Here is a 23,006-nt window from a genome sequence, read left to right as displayed (position 1 = left end):
CGCCAACCCCTGGCCCGGGGGATACCACGTGAGCCCTTCCCACTCCCAGCGGAGGGCAGTATCGATGGGACCCCCAACCGTCCTTCCACACCTAGGTGCGATCGCCCCACAGCTCTCTGGGGCCTGGCGCCTCTCCTGCTGGGCGTCTGGCCGCGCCCTACCCGGCCTCTCCGCCCTCCTGGGCGCAAGGGTCTGGACATAAAAGGGCTCCAGACCTATATCTGGGGCGACCCGGCAACAAGACGACAGTTGTATCCCGGAGTCAAGAGCCCTGCTGATCGGATCGCGGCTGACCCTACGGAGAAAGACTCTTCCTAAAACCACACTCTGAGCCCTGCTGACGACGTCGCGGCTCCATCGTGCTTACAAGACCTTCACGAACCTTTGGGGCCCTGCTGACGCTGTCGCGGCCCGACCTTGCTGAAACGTACCATCAGAGCCCAGCTGACCTCGTCGCGGCTCGACCGAAGCGGACCTACCACCGGAGCCCTGCTGACTGTGTCGCGGCTCGACCCTAGCGGAACTACCACCCGAGCCCTGCTGACGCCGTCGCGGCTCTCCACGTCCGAGCCGCTCTGAGACCAGCACCCAAGGTCTGGCGCAGAGCCTTCCCGTACCTTGCTGGTACTAAGACTGTCCCGCTACCCTATCCCTCCAAGGACATTGAGACTCTTACTGGATCACTCGATCCCACTGTAAATATTGAACGTGCTCCTTTTTATATAAAGAACCAAGATAAGCAACTGATACGGAGTCCTGTGTGGTGGTGTTGCTGGGCCTAGTACGATCATAGGAGAAGGACCTCTCCTAGGAGGCTTCTCAGCGGCGCTCGGTTATAGCTTTGCGGTAGGAAGGTGCCCCGGAGTAGTCCCCCCGACTCCCCGGTGGTCCTCCCTCCAACAGCGACTAACCGATATCGAGCCATCTCATTAATGGACTTACAGCCCATATCTAATAAGAGGGGTTTGATCGGTGTGGATTGGGGGAGTCCTACCAGTTTGCGCATAAATTAATTTTGGACTTTTACCAAGGGGGTCAAATCCATATACCCCCACAAGTCAGCCCCATACAAAATGGCAGAGCTAATTTTGGCCTCATAGATCTTAAGTGCAGGTGTAACCCGTTTAGTTAAAGACGTTTTTTGCTCCTGGATTAGGCAGCCCGAAAGGCGGGCGAATCTTAGTTGAAGAGCTTCAACCTGGGGTTTCCAGCGTAGACGATAATCTAAGGTTACTCCAAGGTAGGTCATAAGTTCCACTTGCTCAAGATTGACGCCATTCATGCTAATGTGGCTTTTAATAGGGCGATTTTTCGTTATGACCATAAATTTGATCTTGCTCACATTAATTTGCAGATTGTGAACTTGACAAAACTCCTGAAACCTATTTATTGCTGTTTGCAGCCCCCTTCGAGTCTTTGAGAGGAGTAAAGTGTCATCTGCAAAGATGAGCATAGGGAATTTAGTCCCACCCAATATGGGTGCATCAGTCGGGGTGTTAACAAAAAACTTCACCATCTGGTCAATAAACAATAGTAAAAGGGTGGGTGCCAGAACGCACCCCTGGCGAACACATCACGTTACGGGGAAACTATCCGTCACCTGCCCTTGGGCTCCCCACCTCACCCTGGCAAAATTGCCCTCATGCAATCTAATAATAAGTTCAAGGAGATCCAATGGCAAACCTAGGTTGCCCAAGACTGCCCACAGTTTTGCCCTAGGCACAAGATCGAAAGCGGACTTAAGGTCCACAAAGGCGGCATAGATGGACCCTCCGCCCAACAGCACCACCTTCCAGTAAATCAGAGTAAATCTGAAAACCTGGTCGATGGTGCTAGTGCCTGATCTGAAGTCAGCCTGTAATGGGGAGAGAATGTTCTCCATCTCCATCCACCCTTGAACTCTAGCAAGGACCATTCTAGCAACACTTTTCTGCAAAGAGTCGATAAGACTAATAGGGCGATAATTCCCCGGGACCGAACGGTCCCCCTTTATAAAAATGGGAAGAATTTCCGCTCCTTTCCAAGACTCTGGTATCCTAGCCCCCCTCGCTATGGCATTTGCAATCTGAGTTATGTAGGGAATCCAGAGTTGGAGATCTATTTTAAAAAGGTCTGCCGGGATGCAGTCCATCCCGGGAGCTTTCCCTGCTTGGACCAAACGTAGGGCTGACTCCGTATCAGCATTCGTAAACACTAATGAATTACCTGGGGAGGTGGGTGCAGATATCCTGTTCCCTGGGACATTATAAGATTCTAGGTCAGAATCCTTAAACTGGGTTGAGAAAAAATCCACCCATGTTTCCACAGGGACATAATTTATTGAGGTTTGGGAATCGGGGTTCCTACCCCATTTCACTACTTCCCAGAACTTAACCTGATTTGAGGATAAACAAACCTCATAGAGGTTGGTCCAATGGTTCTTATCCCACTCCCTCTTTGCCTCCCACTGGGCCTTCTTGTACATTTGGCGAGCTAATTTAATATCACAATTAACCCTGGATTTAATAGCTTTTATTAGCCCATTATGTGCTTTCCTACTTTTTTATTATACCAATTTTTGCGGCAACCTATAGCTTTCGCTTTTCCTTGCTTTATAGGAAGAGTTAAGAGGGCCTTAAGCTTAGTAAAGCACTGTTCGTGTAGATTACAAATCTGATTTGATGCCTCCAGTTTGGGGGATAAATTCGATATGGCACTCAGAGTAGATGTAACTTCCAGCGAAATGCCATCTAACAGGGCAGGGTCCGCCACAACCCTACACCATTTAAGCCTCCTATCATTGGTCAAAATGGCCTCTGCAGTAATAAACTGGGCTACAGGGGACCTTTTAGGGCCACCTGGAAGCTTAAGCCTTAGAGACAATGGATTATGGTCGCTCTCCGGACGAACCACGACTTCCATGTCCTCCAAGAGGGACCAATACTCCATTTTAACCAAGATATAATCAATTCGACTTTTGCTAACCCCATTATCAAAAGTCGGGAGGCCAGCCTTATCCGAGGGGGTACGACCATTAGCTGCTCTCAAGCCACTCCAGGCACAATCCTGACCAGTGCAATGCTGCCTCTGAACCCTTTTTGATATTATTCAGAGACAACGACGGTATATTCCACACTGCATCCTCATCAGATCCCAGACTCGCATCCTCACATAACAAGGGTTCAAAGGTGCAGTTTAGATGCCCAGCTATAAGAATTATTTTGTCTCTCCCAAGCAGTTCAAGGTACGAGTCCAACTCCTCTATGATTTGCGGTGAACGCCCGCCTGATCGTCCTCGGGCATAAACATTAATAACAATAATGGCCTGATGGTTCTCCCACATAACCTAATCCCCAAAATGTCCGGGTTATTCACAAAAATTTCTGTCGGGCTATAACTGATAGATTGCCTGACCCAGATTACCAGGCCCCCTGACGCTCGGCCTCTTGTACCCTGTATGGCTGGTTTATAGAAATTTAGAAAGCCTGCCCTAAATATTGGATCAGGGGCCCAACTCTCTTGAAAAGCCAAAATATCAAAGGTATCGATAAAATCTGCCCAGTCCTCTGAACCAATCCGCCCCTTCAGCCCAGCAATATTCCATGAGGCCATTTTAAGTACCGTATCCTGGCTAGCAGGAACTACTAGATTCAGGGCACTCGGCTCTACTCCTATCACCCCACCATCGGAGGAATTGGAGCCACCCATCGTGTTGCCATCTACATCACTCGCAATAGCCATCCCCAGCCCCTTCTCGGAGGTTCCACCCTCCTGGCTAGTTGGACGAACCATACTGTATACACCAACTACCCCCTTTACATGATTGCTAGGGTGACTCCCTCCAGCAGATACGGGATTAAGTCAATCGATGCCCTCCAAACCAGATAAGGGTTCGAAACGATTACACAGTTGGGGGAAAGAAGGAGAAAATAGAACCCCGTCTACTGGTAATCTCCCGGCAGCTCTTCGAGATATTAAAGGGTTATTGTGGGGCACACCATGTCTTTTGGGATAAAAATAGCTAAGGCCCAGTGACTGGATGTCTCCCAATCTCCCAAACCTAGCTTCCCTGCGTATGAAATCCACCACCCATGGATCCATAAAGTTTATGATAACACAATCCCCCTCCAGGTCCTTCGGACAATGACCCACCCAGTTTACTCTTCTCACACTCAGGATCACCGTGGCAGAGGAGGGTGGAAGGGGTCTATTTTTGTTTAACCAATAAACAACTTTATTTTTGAGATCCCCGTGGGACTCCGGTAGACTCCCCAAAACTGGAGCTACACCTGTTAGAATGATAGTGTAGGGTGTAGCTTCTAGGGGTAAGTCATTACTGAGGGGAGCCAGCTTGGTAACATTCTGCGGGTGGGTGGAAGAATTTTTTATAACACTCCCCGATGCACCAATACTTGGTTTAGACAGTGTAGTTGGTTTATGACCGCCCCTCACAGAATCCTGAGCCAAAGTAACATCGGTATACTTAGAGGTACTTGGCTGGGGCAAAGGTGTGGGTTTAGAACTAGCCTTCATTTGATTCGTAGCCTGGGCAGTGGTAACCGGTTTGGGCATAGTTTCATTATTTAAACTCCCACCCCTAAGGGCCGTGGAACCTGCATTGTTAATGGCAGACCAGGTATTAGTTGGTATGGCAGAGACTAAATTGGGCCGCTTAACAGTACCAACAGGTCCCTGTGGTTTAAGAATACTAGAGGGAGTGGAAGTGGACCATGCAACCTGAGCATTTACTAACTTATTTAGCATTCCAGAGTTAGTATTAACAACATTTTCAAGTGCACCTAATTTAGAATTCATCAGTCTAGTTCTTTCCAGTAGGGGAAGCATAAGGGTTTTTAATAATACTTCAATTTTACCCAAAAAGCCATCGACATTACTATTGCTTCCAAAGCAGAAATCTAAGATCCTGGGTAAATCATGGGAGGGCGGCAGTGAAGTATTAATGGCTGATGTAGACTGGGGGCCAGTGATGGTTTCGGGGATAACAGATGGCTGTGATGTACTATTTGTTTTAGGAATTTTTGGAACTCCACCCCTCTGGCGGCCCTTGCTTCTCTTCCTCTTACGGGGCAAATTCCTCGGAGAATCCCAATTGGAGGATGAGTCCAATAGCGATGGGCTCGCCAATAACACGCTTCCCCCACCCCTATCATCAACAGAATCTCTAGGATTTAAATCACTATCGAAGGAATTTAATGACAAGCCCTCAACCACAAGGTGATCATCCACCGAAACTGTGACCAAGGGAGCATTAGATCTCATAAGAGATATTTGGGGCTAGCCACTGAGGCAATAGGGCCTAAGGAAGAGCGTTTCCCTGTAATAAGATCGATAGAAAGCCGTTTCTCAGCAAAGGCTATCTCCTTCTCTAGAATTCCTGTTGCTTTTATTAAAAATGCATCCAAGGGACCAGTTACCACCCCACTCGAGGTCTGCAGTTGTACATTTCGCTCCTTCCCTGAACGTAGAGGCATGATTCTAACCGACTGGGAGGAAAAAAAGAAGAAAAAAAAGAATTTTAACTATGTTGAATTGAAGACCAACAAAGATCCACCAAACCTCCCTTATATATTGTAAACAAGGGAAAAAAAAGAAGAAATAAATAAAGAGACCAAGAGAGGTGGCCCAACCCAACCTCGCCCGACCACGGACGGCCACAGACGGTCCCGCCCTTGTCCCGGGCTTCTCCCGGGACACCCCCGCACGCTCCCGCGCAGCGGGGAGGATGGCCTGTTAAAATAGGGGGAGGTAATGGTTGGGTTGCGGGTCAAGCAGGGAGAGCGGCCCAGGTGTTTCGTGACGGGCTAGCAGGGACTCCTGGGAGATGGAGTCCCTGGACACAACACTCGCAGCCCTGCTGCAACAACCGCACACCCCACAGCAGTCTCCAGTGGCCCAACCCCTCCTCCGTCCAAACTCCACAGAGGCAGCCGCTAAGCGAGATGTGGGGCTTTCAGGGACAGCACACAGGCAGCAGCGGAGTACAAATCCGCAGAGACCCAGCAGGTAGGCAGCAACAATCACAAATATGTATTGTTGTTTTTTGTTGTGTTATGTTATTTTTTGTTATGTCATGTTATGGTATGTTGTGTTTTGTTATGTTGGGTTATGTCATGTTATGTTATGTTACGTTTTGTTATGTTGTTAGCATGTCATATTATGTCATGTTATTGTTTCAAGCACCATCAACTTGGGCCATGTAAGGAGGACCTTCTGGGATCCACTATCTTCAGGTTGTGCAGACATATGGGACTCTGTAATCGAAATTCACATTGAATCTAGTGATACTCATGCCCTCAATCTAACCCTAATTTTTTACCATAGGCTCTTTGTGATTAACAAATACCAATGGTGTCCAATATGATGAACTCCAATCAAGGCCCTTTTAAATAGGTTTGAGAGCTCATGGGTTCTGTAATCTTGTATGCCGGAGGGCTTCTACATAACATAACAATTGAGGAGTCTGACTATGAAAATTAAGAGTAATAGTGTCAGAACCTCTTTAAGAGGGCCACTGGGCATGAAGGGACTATTGGGCCCAACTGTAGTGGTTGAGGTCTTCTTCTCCTGATCTCCCAGGGCCTGACCTACTATGGGGCCTGAGCAACTGGGCCTAGTACCCCTGCTGCACGTGACTCTCAGTGATAGCTGTGGATAACCAGTTAAAGGCTCCCTCGTGGGGGAAGTGTAGATACAGGTTGATTAACACAACTCATAACTTAAAGTGCACTCAGTAATGCCAAATAAATCAATGGCCAGTGAAGTATTTGTTTTTATATCAAATAGAAGTATTTTATTTTTAACGCTATACATTCAAAAAAGTATTTCAACATTCGTAAGCAATAACACAATCCCCTTGAGGTCAAGGCGCTAGTGTTTAACTGGCAAATCCCTGTATCGCACTCTTTCTTGTAATGTGGTTGGAGGTGTCCCCATTGACTGGTGGGCACTCTTAGGAAACAGTCAAGTGTTTACGGTGCCACAGCACCTTACCAGCGAGTGACACTGGACCTGAAAGGCCTGTATTAATACTTACCTGCTCCAGTAGCAAAGAAACATTCAGCACAACAGAGGGTGCCTCGACTTTGGGCGCTTCCAATGCTCCGCTCCTGCTAAGTCAAGTTGATTTGCACACTGGATGCGTGGCAGCACACAGCAGGTGCAGGTTCTATTCTCAGGAGCCCAGCCGGCTTCAACAGCAATCGGAGGTGCTCCTGGCTTCCTTTGGTTTGGTAAATTCAGCTTTTCCTACACAAGGGGAGGTGGTTAATCCTTGTGCCAGGACCCGGTACCAGTGACGGGGCGAAGTCCTCTCAACCTACTCTGGAGTCCAAGGGTCAGGTCGAAGGGCTGGTCTCAGTGCTTCTTTTCGACCCACAGGTCACAGCTTCAGTTTATTCAGGCGACAGCTCAAACATTTGTATTCCTGGTTACTGGCAATCCCTCCTGGCACACAGGGTTGCTGCAGTACCCGCTGGCAAGACATCAATCTTTACTTAGCAGGAACATATACCACTCCAGCCCCTCCTGGCATACGATGTCACCGCTACGGCCCGCAAAGGTCTTGGCACTTTGCTGGCAACAATTACTTCCATGGTGGCCCCTCCGGCATACAGAGTCATTGCAACCAAGTGGTACAGGCTGGGTTTAACGCTCTTGACACAGCTCTTGATTAACCGCTGAGTCCATGATGGCCCTCTCCTGGCATCCGGGGGTCGCTGATTTGATCCTGCACACAGACATGGACCCATCCAGTGCACAGCTGTCTCCTCAAACCTCGCACTGGAAGTCTGTGGCAGAGCTCCCTACTGGACCTTGCTCCCTTCAATGCTCTCCTCTTCCTCTCAGGGCACACTGATCTTGACAAGCAGGCAGGTGATGGTGCTCCAAGCTCCAGAGCAGCTGGCCTTGGTTTCAATGGGCGATGCCCTCCTCTTACCCAGCAGGCCTTGGCCCCCAGTCCAGGTCACAGGCAGAAGTCTTGCAGAGCTTCCCCTCCTCACGCAGCCAGACTGGCTGCTTGGCAGAAGACACACTTGGGGTCTCAACTTCCCTTTCTTAAAGTTCTGCTTCTTTTAGAAGTGAACACTTTCCTCTCTCTGTTTTCTCTTGAAAGGCTGTCTATCACAGCAGGAGAGACTCTGAAGCTGATAGTCTCACAACAGAGGCCATAGGAGAGACTAGAGTTCACACCTCGATGCCAACCACAGCAACATGTGCATCAAAAGGTCAATCCCAGGTTCCCAGCTTTAGTCATTCTGATACATTCCCTTATCAGCCCCATCGCCTTCCTGAGATGTGTCCTGGCCCTTTCCTTTGTGATCTATTACTGAATGAAAGAGCACCCATGGAAGTGTACTGGGGGTCTCTCTCTCTCTCCCTTCTCCAGTGTGTCCCACCTAGCTCACAGGAATGCAGCAATACACAAAGCTGTCTGAGGGGTTTCCTCCACTCCTAATGTCTTCATTAGGCAGGCCAGAGCTTCCCAAAATGGAACCCAGGGTCCTCCATATAATGTGCCATTGCAGGTACATTTGCACTCAGTGTATGGACACAGTACAACCTCTATGAAGTACTGTTACTTTCATGCATAGTGCCCTCGCAGGCACACATACATTCAGCACACTCATTCACTCTACGCACTGTTCATTACTGTAGCATTTCTGTGTTGTGCCATGATGTGCTACTTGAAAACACACACACTGCCAGTACAGATTCATCAGGTATGTATTGAACAACACTTAACCTTTTAAGTATTGTGCTTTTCGCAAGCATCTATATACCCAGCACATGCTTCAGCTGTGCACACATTGCACAGCACTACATCTCTCATATCATGTATTCCTCACAGGCATACATACACCCAGTACTGCGCTCACCATGCATGTACTGCACAGCACTGCTCTATCCCTGTACTGTACTGTTCCCAGGCACACATACAACCAGGGCAGGGTCACCACTCCGGTGCAGCACTTTAGGCATGAGGGACAAGGGTGAGCTAGGAACACAGCAGTGAAACTTTTAAAACGGTGAGTGAGCCTGTAGGCCTAACTCCAGTGACAGAGGGTAAAAAGGACCTGTTCACTCTTATATTCACTACAAAGTATGCTGCCACCACAGCACTCGTGCTGCTTAACGTCTGGTGAAGGCAGTGGCCTTCCACCACTGTTATGTTCCATATAGGCATCCCCCCAATATAGGCTCAGGTAGCAACCTAACCTCTCACCTATATTTCCCCTGCCATTACACTACATAACAGTTCTTAGGACTGACCTTTTACCTAGTTATGGTACTGCTAACTAGGATGTGGGGTTTTCCCTGAAAACTAGCCTCATTCATTATGCATGAGGATTCTTGGAAACTCAGCAGGACTACTATCTCCTCCATAATAACTATGTATAAGGGTCATTCCTTCTGTCATTCTCAGTCCGACAAGATACAGCAAGGTAGATCCCCTGAGGGTACCACTTTGGGTATATAAACACCATATATTTGCTGAGGCAGGGAGAGGAAAAAAGACTTCCATGCTGACACACTGACTCAAGACGCTGAGATTCCTGCATGCAGACACTCCACCTCACAGTGGTTTGACATCCCTCGTGGGGTGTCCATCTCAAGACCAAGACGGGGTCCCACAGTCTCCCACTTCATGTAATGGGGTTGATTTTATCCAAGAGGGATTCTTGGCTTTACACCTACATGCATGCTAGGTACACTTAGGTACATCTAGTTAGGGTTGCATCGTAGGAGTACGCATTGTTACTGTCATGTATTTTTTAGCCTGCCTGTATTCATTGTTTTAGCACTATGGTAGAAATCTACCATCCTTTAACACTGTCGGTGCTTATAATCATTTATATCTGTTTCTGTCAAATGGTTGTTTCAGCACACATATTTTACACTAAAATGACACTGATTCAATAAATGCTTATTGAAAACGTTCCCACCGTTCATTCTGTGTATCTCTCTGAGACAAAGTGAGCACGAGTGAGTGAGCGAAAAGTACTGTACTGTTTCCACGATCCCAAATGGGACAGAGTTGTAATGTTCAATAGTTGTCAAGAACTATGCTCTCCTTGGTAAGAGGAGTTTACAGTGGTACTGTGAGCTAGCTGGTCTACAGGCAAACAAACCCGGTGGGAGTGTCTGGAATCAGTCTGGACACCAATCCCACATTCTATGTTGTCTAAACGCACAGATCCCATATAGGTTTTTAGGAACCACACAACAGCACTATGAGGGTAGTGCTTTGGGTGCCCCTCCAGGCCCAGCAAGCCCACAATGTGTGAGAAAGGTCTATGTCATGGAGCACACGCATGATATGCGATTGCTGATAACAACCAGCATTAGGGATCAAGGCAACAGTACAGTTGGGCACTCAGGGCAGGGGTGCAGGTCCTTTACCCTGCAGAGGGCTTTTCCGTTCCAAATAACAGCTCTAGCATTATATCCTAATGGGTACTTTCAGTACAGCTGCATATTTATGGAAGTTTTGTTGTAGTTGTCAACCAATTAAACAAATACCTATTTAACAAATAAATAAATAATGTTTAGTTTAGTTCAAAAGCCACGACTGAAAATGTAAAGGTATACATTATCACATTTATGGGTTATTCAGAAGCCAACACCACGGAGGGGCAATTCTCATTGCATTTCTCTTCGTAGGCTTCCTAATGTGAAAGGTATAGTTCAACCAATCAGCTGTAAACAGAAGTAAGATAAGGGAATTATCCAAAGTTGAGCATTTACCATCTGTAGTTCTACCAAAGAATGCTCCAAAATAAAATCAAACACTCTAGACAGAACATATCACATGAATACAATACACACTCAAGATGAATCTATGGTCAGCTATCATGGAGGTCACAACTGTACTTAGGAAACACCTTACACAATTCCAACACAACCCATAAGACAGAACATGTTTTACAAACCCAACACATACAAGATATGTCATTTAGGAGGCTAGCATGTGACTTGCAGCAGCACTACTGATAATGAAACACACCAAGTTCCAAAACACATTAAATAGAATACTGCAAACATATTCAACATGCATTGTAGTATAGGTATGCAGTGTAGATGGCTATCACAATAGTTTATTCAACAGAAAACATTAATACTCTTAACAAACATTGAACACAGATTCAGATACACTATATAGTAGGCTATTGCAGTACCCAAATGCACCAATGTTAAAAAAAACTACACGCACAGCGGATACACAGGATTCACATGCATGCACATGTATGTTTAGCAGTGTAGAAAATGCATGAGCAGTTGGGGAAAATTTACAGCCTTAACTATCCAGCTAACCCTAAGCATGACCAGCACACAAAATGAATAACAAATCTTCATTGGGGTAAATAACACAGGTCTGCTTTGTTACCACCAGCACCATGTAGAAAGCCACCAAACTGTTGAAAGCCCCATTAGACCAGACAAAGGCAAAATGTGCACTATGCAAATGCCTGAAATATGGTTAAAATGCTGATAAATTCAGCAGTAGCTGATGCATTTAATTAAATATGAGACAACCTATAGTTGCAATGCAAAATACCAAACATTTAGCTTTGTACCCCAATATTTAGGTTTTGAGTTTAAAAAAGGTTGATATATGAAATTTATGATGGGATGCTTTTAAGTCAATCATTTGAGTGTTCACAAGTTTTTCATCAAAATATATGTTGAAGTGAACAAATCATTCCATCATTATTTTGCTAGAACATTCTCTCCCCTTCCCACACTTATGTTTCCTCTTTCAGGCATGTCCTCATTATTTTGATGCCGGTCCTCTGTCATGTTAAGCAGCTACATTTTGTCCTGTGGCCTAATGTTCAGTTCTCAGAAAGGACCTACTGTCCCCCGACCTGACCTACTTGTTGCTTTCTTCTTAATGAAGTATTGATCATTTGTCTACCTGGGTATACATGATCCTCAGAGAGCCACACCTACTTGCACGCTGTCTAATGCTGCTTTATCTCACTGTTCCTATTTCCAGCATCTATTACATCTTACACTGCTTATCTTAAGTTCTGAAAATTCAACTTAACTTTTCTTTAGGATAAATTATCAGTCCACTTTCATCTTGCAACCCTACCCTAAAATTACCCTTTATACTTCCTGTCAACTTACCAAGACAAAATGAACACTGTGCAAAACCTTTCAAACAAATTGAAGAGAGAGTCAATTTCAATACAACACAACTGGTCATAGGGTCTAAGGGAATTTTTAAAGACCTGCGCAGACAAATCCCCAAGTCACTTGAACAAACACAACAAGTAGAGTCTGCGGGTCTAAACCAATCTCTCAAAAGAAAAGAAGCGACATGTCAGCATGTTCAAACACGAAAGAAGTCCTCATAAAGAGGGCCAAGTCCCATCACCCACCGAGGTGGCATGCTTCATCATCTGGGACCTCCCATAACTACACCTGGTGTAGTTATAGAGCTACGACTCCTTCGAATACTATAACAAGGAGGAGCTCAGGGATGTTTTGATTCCTGTGGTTGGGAGGACGGATTATCTCAGAATGAGGAAGACTGTCATAAGTGTGGTGAATCTAGATGCAGTGTGTGGAATAGGAAAGTGGTTTAAAATTGATCATCATTGGAAAATAAATTTTATTCTGTATCCAATGACACCAAACTAAAAACAGCAGAAATTGTGAGGGGAGCGCGTCCACAAACGTTATAGGGCCGCGCCCTCGTGGGTCAACATGTTTCAGCCAACCTGTGTCTACCCAATGACTGTGGCTTTCGTCAGGACCAAAAGGTAACACTACTGCGAAAAATGTGAGTAAGTGATAAGTGAGATAAAAAGGAACAATACAACCTACCAAAGTACCTACTTATCTGTGGATATGTGGCACCGTAGTGATGTAACTTAATCACCCGCAAAAAGTCAGGGATGCACGAGCTCGGTACAACTAGGTAGAAGGTCCGGGGTAACGACGGACAGAGCGTTGCCTCACGCCCTGAGTTGTAACCAGGAGTGTAGGTGCATCCCTGACTTTTTGCGGGTGATTAAGTTACATCACTACGGTGCCACATATCCACAGATAAGTAGGTACTTTGGTAGGTTGTATTGTTCCTTTTTATCTCACTTATCACTTACTCACATTTTTCGCAGTAGTGTTACCTTTTGGTCCTGACGAAAGCCACAGTCATTGGGTAGACACAGGTTGGCTGAAACATGTTGACCCACGAGGGCGCGGCCCTATAACGTTTGTGGACGCGCTCCCCTCACAATTTCTGCTGTTTTTAGTTTGGTGTCATTGGATACAGAATAAAATTTATTTTCCAATGATGATCAATTTTAAACCACTTTCCTATTCCACACACTGCATCTAGATTCACCACACTTATGACAGTCTTCCTCATTCTGAGATAATCCGTCCTCCCAACCACAGGAATCAAAACATCCCTGAGCTCCTCCTTGTTATAGTAATCGAAGGAGTCGTAGCTCTATAACTACACCAGGTGTAGTTATGGGAGGTCCCAGATGATGAAGCATGCCACCTCGGTGGGTGATGGGACTTGGCCCTCTTTATGAGGACTTCTTTCGTGTTTGAACGTGCTGACATGTCGCTTCTTTTCTTTTGAGAGATTGGTTTAGACCCGCAGACTCTACTTGTTGTGTTTGAGAGAGTCAATTGCCAGCCACCACATGCAAGACTAAAGGCTCCATGCCATCTATATGATAACATGCCATATGCCAGCCATTGACTGGTACAACACTCACAAAATTCAATCAGTTGTTCCACCTGCCCCAATAACCTAGAAAAAGGAGTCTGTCTGACCCTCTCATTTTGGGGCTATTTTTAGGGCTCTTTAGTATTAGATGTCTAATGTTGAAGACCTATTGAACAATACAAAACGGAGAGTAGTCTTTGTGTTTTTGTCAGTTCTTTGTTCATGATTGAATGGTTTTCTTGTCTCTCACACTTCTATGCTACTGTTTTGATGACTTTCCACCTTATTCTTGTGCTTGACGCTCATTCGAGCCCTTTCTACTAACTCAGTTTTGATTGTATGGCATGGCTCTTTCCACTACAGGCATTAGATCTTGCACTGCAGTGCTTATGAAGTATTATTTTCCCTTCTTTTCTCCTGCTGCCACATCTTCTGCCACCACCCTCTCTTTGTTAAACCTGCCCCCTCAACCCTTCCTTGACCCTCCAGAGACTTCGGGCTCTTAGCTCAGCTCACTGTTATATTGGGAGGCGGTAATCATAAAATGTTTTTTAAACATTCCAAGATGTCTGCCCGAGCTTCCACGTGCACAAGTATACCTGAAAGACATTTTCCAATAAATTTGGATCAACATTAAGAAAATTCATGCTAAGATGGCTGACATGGATATGGGTTCATGTGCAGGGATCATCTTTGAATGGATTTTCTTAAAGCATAGGAAAATCCATTCAAAGCTGACAACTGTGAATGTGTGTACATCCACAGAAGTCATCTAAAAAAAAGTTGGCAAAGCCAATATGGTTCAGGGGTAGGGTTGCCACCTAACTTGTTTCCTAGCAGCACCACCGTCATTTTACTGTCTCAGTCGGAACAAAAATAAGCTAAATCACTTAATGCAGGAATTGTTTTAGGCCTTTTCCGTGTATACTTCGAAGAGCAAATATAAATAGAAAACTCATTTAAATGTGTTCTAGACGTGAGTTAATGATCCATGACGAATGATTAAAGTAAACAAAGACAGAAGAGTCATTTTTCAAATTAATACATACGATTGTGTTTAAAGTCCTATTTTGGGCGACTGATGGAATCGGTCCGGCGCTTGGACATAGAAATCCTTATGGGTTTTTTGGATACGTCTGCTTCTCTCAAACCAGATGAGACCATTTTATCCTGTTGTAAAATCCTGAAACATCGAAAAAAGGTATCTGTGAGTCTCCATTGCTTTACATGGCACTCATGGCAATGAGAGGCAGTGAGCTTTAGCTACATATGTGGTTGTCTAACATTGTGTTATATTGTGTAGAGTTGTAGTGTGACGTTTTGTGCTTTACTGTACTGTGAAGGACTGTGTGGTGTGAAGTACAGCTGTAAAAGGTTAGGTTGTGTTGGGTTGTAGTGCAGTGCGTTGCTGTAGTGTACAGTATAAATAAGTTGTTGTGCAGTATTGCAGTGGTATATCATATTTTTGCAAACACAAGGAGATGATGGACGGAGCGCTGAAACCCCCCATTCACAGATTTGGGTTGAATCCATCAGAGTTATTTATCTCACTTTGCAACCGCAGATCAGAACCAGCCATATGCAAACTAGTCTTGCCCCTGTGCCTCATAGTAACAGCTCCGCCCAAACTGCCAAGCCAGGTCTTCCCTGCACCCGGAACAAGCATCCTGGGACCGATTATGTTGAGTGTCATATAAAGGAGAGATTTCTGAGAGAGCAAGCATTCATGGCTTGTTCCTCCTCTGGGTATGGATAGTTGAGAAAAATGTAGACCCAGAAAAAGGCCAATGATTACCTGTGCAAAAGGACACACATACACATACACACACGTGTACATTTACTCTTAGACTTTGTAGTAACTTTACTGCCTTTGGCACTCCACCATTTCCAAGCGTATATACATATACAACCATTCTCCAAAGATTGGCCTGAGTCACTGTTATTGCTTGAAATCTGGTGGCGTGGTTTACTACAACTTATGTTCAATGGGACAACACGGAGCACTCACAGGATCACAGTTTGTTCTTAAATTAGCAAGTAGACGTGTTTCGGCGTTAGCCTTTTTTTCAGTTCTTGCTTAACAGTGAAAGAAACATCTTACTAACAGTGTATTTTAAAATGTGAACAACATCATGCATCCCGATAGGGGGATTTGAAAAATAGCAAAGTGGAAAAGAGGACTGCCATTCACATATATATGTAGATAGATAGATAGATAGATAGATAGATAGATAGATAGATAGATAGATAGATAGATAGATAGAGATAGATATAGATAGATAGATAGATAGATAGATAGATAGATAGATAGATAGATAGATAGATAGATAGATAGATAGATAGATAGATAGATAGATAGATAGATAGATAGATAGATAGATAGATAGATAGATAGATAGATAGATAGATAGATAGATATTTTTTATAATTCAAAATGAGTTAATGTATTTTAACATTCTTTTCTATTGGGTTTTATTTTAAGTCTATCCTTCCAACAGGTAGAACAAAATGGTAGGTTTACATGCGGGGCATAGACCTCCTTGTAGAAAAGATAAGAGAGTTGGAGGCAGAAGTCTTCAGATATGGGTTTTGTGAAAAGCATTTTATAGTATGTTGCAGTTTGTGAATAAGTCCCTGATTGACCCTGTTGTTCAGATGCATAAAATGTGCTTTTTTCCAGTTAACACCCCTGCAGGAACTAGCTATTGTACGTTGTATGTACACTACCATCACTCAAAGGGATTTGACACAGAGCAACATGTTGGTGACTGCTGACACTCTGGACAGCATCCTGAAGTACTCGGTAAGCAACAGGTTCTCACCGACAGATGGTGATTATTCACTCAATCATGGGAAACCTCGGGAGCTTCAGGGCAGGGGCTGCAAAGCACTGCATCTTCACTGGCGTGGCAAAGCAGAAGTACTACTAATCATCCAGTCAGACCATTGGTATCTCAAATAGTTCTGTCGTGATCGCAGCCAGTATGGAAACCAGCAGGGGTGCCATTGGACTGTTAACAGGGTTATACAGATGGCTCTCCCAGAGGTTCTGAGATAATTTACACAGGATGATCAACTTGATGCCAAAATGAGTGTGAGTAGAGAGCCCAGATGACATAGTGCATGAGAGACCCAATGGGGCACAAACAAATAGCAAGATATTCCTGACATGAACAAGTCTAATTTATTACCCTATGGCAATAGAAGGGATTTTGTAGGATGTACCACAGGATGTTGGATTTGTTATATCATTGGAGCTGCAAGAAATATAACAGCTCTTAAAAAGAGAGCACTGACTTAGTTTCACAGTGGGTGGGAATGTAATAATTAATAGGACTGTATATCAGAATATTACATATAGAATATCATTTGACATCAATATCATTTCCTAAATGTGGTGATAACTTTTATCAACAATGTTTAGTATAGAATATTGATGCTAGACAATATTCTGAAAAATATATTCTAGTACCAGACTGTTAGACCTGTCAGCCCTTTGGGTGGTCCCTCCTCATCATTATTTATTTTGTCCCACTTTTGCCTCAAACCCTGTTTGAATTTTTCCTTTTTGGGAACCACCAGACTTTTTTTTAGTGTTGCTGCAGATTCAGGGAGCCATTTTAGCTACCCCTGAAACTTCTGTCTGAGGGCCTGGAGCACAAAATGGTGGCCACCTGTGACATCACCAGCATCCACTGGAACCTGCTAGCACCTTCCAGAACATTCCAGAACCCTGTGACCGTTGGAGGCGGTTTAGAATGTTGGGAAGCTAAGACAGGGAGTTGGCAGTTGGAGCTGGCAGTTGGCACCTGACTGGTGAAGAGTGAGCAGCAGAAACTTGAAGGAGGAAGGAGTGAAGCAGCAGGGGTGGAAACTTGTGCCTGGAGTGGGGTCCATAAACCCACCCTTGATACTAGTCCCTACTGACTGAGCCCAGCCTGGAGCCCTGTGTGGGAAGAAGCCAGAAAAACCATCCTAAGGACCTGGACAGCAGGAACAGGCCTTAGAAACAGAGAACAGCAAGATCCTCACCTGGAAACTGGTTTCCCTGGAGTCCGACGTCGAGTAGCCTGAGACCGGGAGCCCGAGGTGGAGAAGCGGCGCCGACTGGAAAGCGGACGTCGTACCCGGAGCCGCCAGAGGTCGAGAGAGGGCGCCGTCAGAGGTCGTGAGGAATACCAGAGGTCGAGGAGGAAGTCACCCGAGGTCGAGTGAGCGGCGTCATCGGAGGAGTGAAGTCCGCCCTCCGGAGTCGTCGGAGACCGAGGTGAAGTGTACCGGAGGTCGGGAGTGAGGATCGCACTCCGGAGTCGCCGGAACCTAAGAGAATCGTGCCGGAGGTCGGGAGTGGAGGTCGCACTCCGGAGTCGCCGGAAACCTAAGGAGAGGAGCACCGGAGGTCGGGAGTGAGGATCGCACTCCGGAGCCGCCGGAAATCGACAGCGAGGCAAGACCGGCCGACGTCATCGAATCCGAGGTCGCCATCGGACCGGAGCCGCCCGAAGTCGACATCGAGTAAAGACTGCCCGACGCCATCGAATCGGAGGTCGAGATCGAACCAAGGCCGCCGACATCGAACCCGGAACCGCCTACCGGCGTCGTCAGGAACTGACATTGTGCCGAGGCCGCCGACATCGAACCGGAACCGCCTCACGGCGTCGACACGACTCCAGCGGCGTCGGAGCATCAGAAAAAGGGCAGTAAGTGGAGTAGAGGGCGCCTAAGGCCCTGTGGAGACCTGAGAGACTGCTCTAAGGGGCTAGGGAGGTGCTGGAACCAACCTGACTGTGCCAGGGGTGAGCTGGGACTAATCTAGAGAGGTTGTGTGGAGAGAGAGAGCCAGGTCTCTGGTATTTCCCCCCTTGATCTACCTCAGTTTAGGCCTCAGCCTTGTCCAAGCCAGGGAGTAGACACCCTCAAGCCTTCCACATCCCCACAAGCTGTGCCTGGGCCAAATCAGCCCTTAGGAATTCAAAAGTGATCTGATTCCATGAGTGTCACTGTCAGCTTTTAAGTATTTATTAGGGGCACTGTATTTATTGTATTTAACCTATTTATTGTTCCACTGTATTTATTGGTCCACAGTATTTATTGATGCACAATATTTATTGGGTTACAGTATTTATTGCCTCAGAATATTTAATTGCCTGTATGTATTGCACTTATATTTATGCCTTCTTTATTTATGATCACCCCTATTTATTGAATCATTAAGCCAGTATTTATTTGACCTGCACTATCTAAAAAGTTTGTATATTGTGATTGTTATTCATTTATCCAATCAGCAACTGAGAGAAAAAGAAGATAAAGAAAGATATTTTCATAATTTTTACGGTGTAGAGTTGTTTTTGGAACGGATGCACGCATTGTTATTGTTTGGGTATGTCGTATGCTTAGCACGGAGCCTGATTCCTGACCACTCGAGCCAAGCTACCACAGTGTGTCCGGAAGACCACCACCACCCCTTCTAGTGTGGGAGTGGTTTTTCTAACACAGACCTTCAAGGAATGTGGCACAGGATGTCAGATATAATAAAATAAGGGGTGATAGCGGTAAATCAGTAGGGCTTGACAGGCACAGTATGAAAATCCAGTATGTATGACCATATGTTGATCTTGCGCATGGACCCGTTCTTTGAAGGCAGAGCAGAATAACTCTATGTAAATTACCGCATCATTAGATTTTGTCCGGAGGACCTATATAATATTTTTAATGGATACTTCTGTCTGTGGATTCCTCACCTCGTGAATATCCCCTGCGCCAGCATTCCACAGAATTTTTCATAGCTCTCCACGCTGATGTGGACGTCATAATTCCACGGCTCTGCTCGCAACTCCGTATGAATTCACCGGAGCCATAAGAGAGACACGTCGGCGTGATGATGTCAGTTCCCTTTTTTTCGCGCCGTCTACGTGTAACGGTTTCCTAGCACTCTCCTTGTTTGAAGAGTTACTTTGTAGTTCACTTGTGAGTTACTGTTATAAAAAAAACTCACGTCTTCGTCGAGGAAGTCAGGTTTTAAGCCGTGAAGGGAATGTGGGGGTCACATGTCCATCACTAACCCCCATGAATATTGCTTATGGTGTCTGTCGTCGGATCACGATGTGGAGGACTGTTCCTGTTGCAGGAAAATGAATCCAAAGGCACTTAAGGAACAGGAAGCGAAGCTGTTTATAGCGAAGGCAAAGAAGGAAGGTAGAGGTCGCAAGCGAGATAAGTCGAAGCCGGAGTCGTCAACTTCCCACTCGTCGAGGTCGAGAAAGCTAAAGAAAACGAGGAAGCATGAGACTCGGCGCCAATCGATGAAGGGTAGGGCTTCGGAGTCGCCTTCACCTTGATGTCACGGTAAGGACTTTGTTTCACCTTCGCCTTCACCTTCTCCTCATGTGACTCGGGAGAAGTCGCCTTCGCCTAAGGTTACTCCGGCGCAGTCTCCGGCGCCGAGGGATTCACCAGCTTCCGACGCCTGGCCGGATCAGGATGCTGAACTCTCTCCTGTGCCTGAAGGTGAACCAGTGGATCCGGTAGTGGATCTGATGGCTCCGGCGCCGGTTACTCCCCAGCTGGATACAGGATCGAATCCATACCCGCAATTCCCGGCTCCAGGTGCGGATCCGTCGCATTTTTTAAATGCCATGTATGGAGTATTTCATAGAGCAGCCTTCCCATCCGGAGCACCTTCAGGTCCCGTGGGTCCGCTTGCATTCAATTTGGGCATGCCACAAAACTATGCTCAGGCACCATTTATGCCCTTCATGCCGATGGTGCCATCATGGCAGTTTCCGATATATAGAAAAAGATAATGCCTCGGGACTGATACTCTCACATAAGTTTAGGCGAAGAGATAGATGAATTATCTCTCCCCTGGAGTAATATTTATTTCTCCAACAAAACCTGTATTATTAAATTTTGTGACCAAGTCAACGGCGATTCCAATGAAAACCAAAAATGTATCAATTACTTTTTATAAGTGTGAGGATATTTATTTTCTACCACACTTTTTTTGAAATTCTTTTGTTTTTAGACATATATATACAAACAAATACAATATTTACAATACTTACATATAGCACAATCACTGAACATATACATATCATCAAACGCCCTTTTTAATGTACCAGGATGCTTATGGGCTTTTTTTTGAAACAGCATTCCTATATATAGAAGATCACTACTAAAGACGCACTACGAGATTTTGTCGTTTACAATCTCCTAATTATTTTGAGTGCTCTTTCACAAATAAGTCAAAACATAAATCATAATCCAGTGAGTGTCTTCAAAATAAATGTCGACGCGTTTCAGCCAAATAACTCTTTTGGCCTCATCAGGACTAGGGCATCCGAACCAATAATTTACAACCTGTAAGAACAAATTAATTGTCCCTATTAATATCCATCTTATCTCTATTTAGATTATATACACAGAAACACAGGAATAATATTAAAAGACACTATATTACAGTTATATTACAACAGTTCAAAACTGAAGTGGCGGCTCATACAACAAAACGTAGAACTTCAAATAAAACACCCAGAGTGTATAACAACCTTACAACCCAATCTAATATATCACCGACAGTGAATGTAAAGCAATTAGGTGTATTAATATGTGGTATGTTGAATAAACTTAAAATACCTTATATTGAAAACTGCATATTACCTATTGTCCAATTAGGGTATGGTCGGAACAAATAATCGTCTTTTCTTTCTTTCTTTTTTCTATAAATTATTTTGGCGGGCTAAAAGCAATCAAAACCAAAAATTATCTCAATGGAAAATCACTCCACCTATAATCAATGTATCTATTTCCAAGTCACTGACTCCCACATCCGTTACCCTTTATCTTAAAGTCAGTATAATCTCAAAGTGCATCGATTGTATCGTTATTTAAAACGAGAAAACCCAAAGTAATTGACACCGTAGGTTACACCCATTAGGGGAAATTAGATAATAGAACCTGCCTATTATTGAAAAGGATATGTGGTACATACCTTGTGTATAATTATTCGACCCTTCCAAAACCACTCGTTATACGGTTCAAGTATTCTGCATATGTTTGTGCATATACACTGTTTTAGCACTGCTTGAGGTCGCCTCGCTCTCAACTCTGTCAATAGAACCAATAAAAAAACCAAATCTAAGTATCAATTCTCTTTAGCCTTGGTGTAACGGTAGGTATATTTACACTTTTGCCGAATCGTACGTCTCCTTACCTCGAAGTTTATACACAGGACCCACTTCTAACGTTCCTTCTCCCTCCAGTCTACACGGATCGCGTCCGATGTCACGTGATGCGGAAGTCTATTTAAACCCGGCAAATATTGCCGTAAACATAATAAAAGGACCACTCTCTCTATGTTGATGGTAGACAACGACATTGCCAACCATAGACCTAGTAAAAGGACTACTATTCAACTGAAACGGAGAACAGTAAGTTTATACATACGGAAACGAATAAATACCCAAATTCACCAAAATGCACATATATGTTATTGCCGCCATCATGGAAAGTCCTAATCAGGTCCTAATGGATTCAATTCAGAGTGGGGATAATTGAATAATATTAAATGCCCTAAACTAGCGTTATATGCTCTTCTTTTCTTTTACTCATTAAATACCTGCTTAAACAAGATTGAAAATAAAATACAAAAAAATGTAGAAAAGTTACCTTATATCCCAGTATATTACCGCCACTCCTTACATTCTAGCTATCCACAATACATTAGTGTAGATAAGTACGAACCGACTATTGCAAGCAACAACGTCTGAAGAACATGTGAACCCTTTTTACGCTCCATTATTGTATAAGAGCCCAGATCTCATCTTTATCATTAAGGCCTAGCGTTGTGGTATGATATTTCGCTATTAGTCTGGCCTCTAATCTGTTAAGTTTTGTTTGTAACTCAGTTTTTTCGAAATTACCGACTAAACACATTACTGACCATTTTAAGTCATTTTCTGAATGCAGATGGTTCTGAAAATGCTGCACCAATGGGGCCCCCTGAACTTTACATTTAATTCTTGATTTGTGTTGCAATATACGTTTCTTTACATGCTGTGTTGTCTGGCCTATGTAATATTTATTACAAGGACACTTTATGCAATAAATTGCATTTTTTGAATTGCAATTGGAAAATGTTTTTTGGTAGTGCGTAAGGCCATTAATCTCCAACTGTTTGGAGTCTTCTGTTAGATTACATGCCACACAGTTTTGGCATCGGAAGTGACCAACTACCGGTGGTAATTGCAGGAGGTTCCGCAGATCTTTTCTTGGTATTTCTGTCTGTCTTGTAGCCCTCACGAGTTGTTGTCGGATA

At 44.7% G+C, this 23,006-nt stretch overlaps 1 long non-coding RNA gene across 1 annotated transcript; it reads right to left on the bottom strand.

Annotated features, from left to right (window-relative positions):
• Nucleotides 1-20,829: 20,829 nt before the first annotated feature.
• Nucleotides 20,830-22,183, bottom strand: LOC146861939 (uncharacterized). The gene is made up of 3 exons (XR_014978349.1): nt 21,681-22,183; nt 21,350-21,428; nt 20,830-21,049 (listed from the first exon to the last, which is right to left on the bottom strand). It is a non-coding gene; the product is annotated as an uncharacterized LOC146861939 (long non-coding RNA).
• Between the last annotated feature and the right edge of the window lie 823 nt (nt 22,184-23,006).

This window comes from Triturus cristatus, chromosome 2_2, assembly GCF_964204655.1.
Source record: "Triturus cristatus chromosome 2_2, aTriCri1.1, whole genome shotgun sequence".
NCBI classification, from domain to species: domain Eukaryota; kingdom Metazoa; phylum Chordata; class Amphibia; order Caudata; family Salamandridae; genus Triturus; species Triturus cristatus.
Note: the sequence above shows the minus strand (reverse complement) of the source record. Positions and strands in the feature narration are given on the sequence as shown.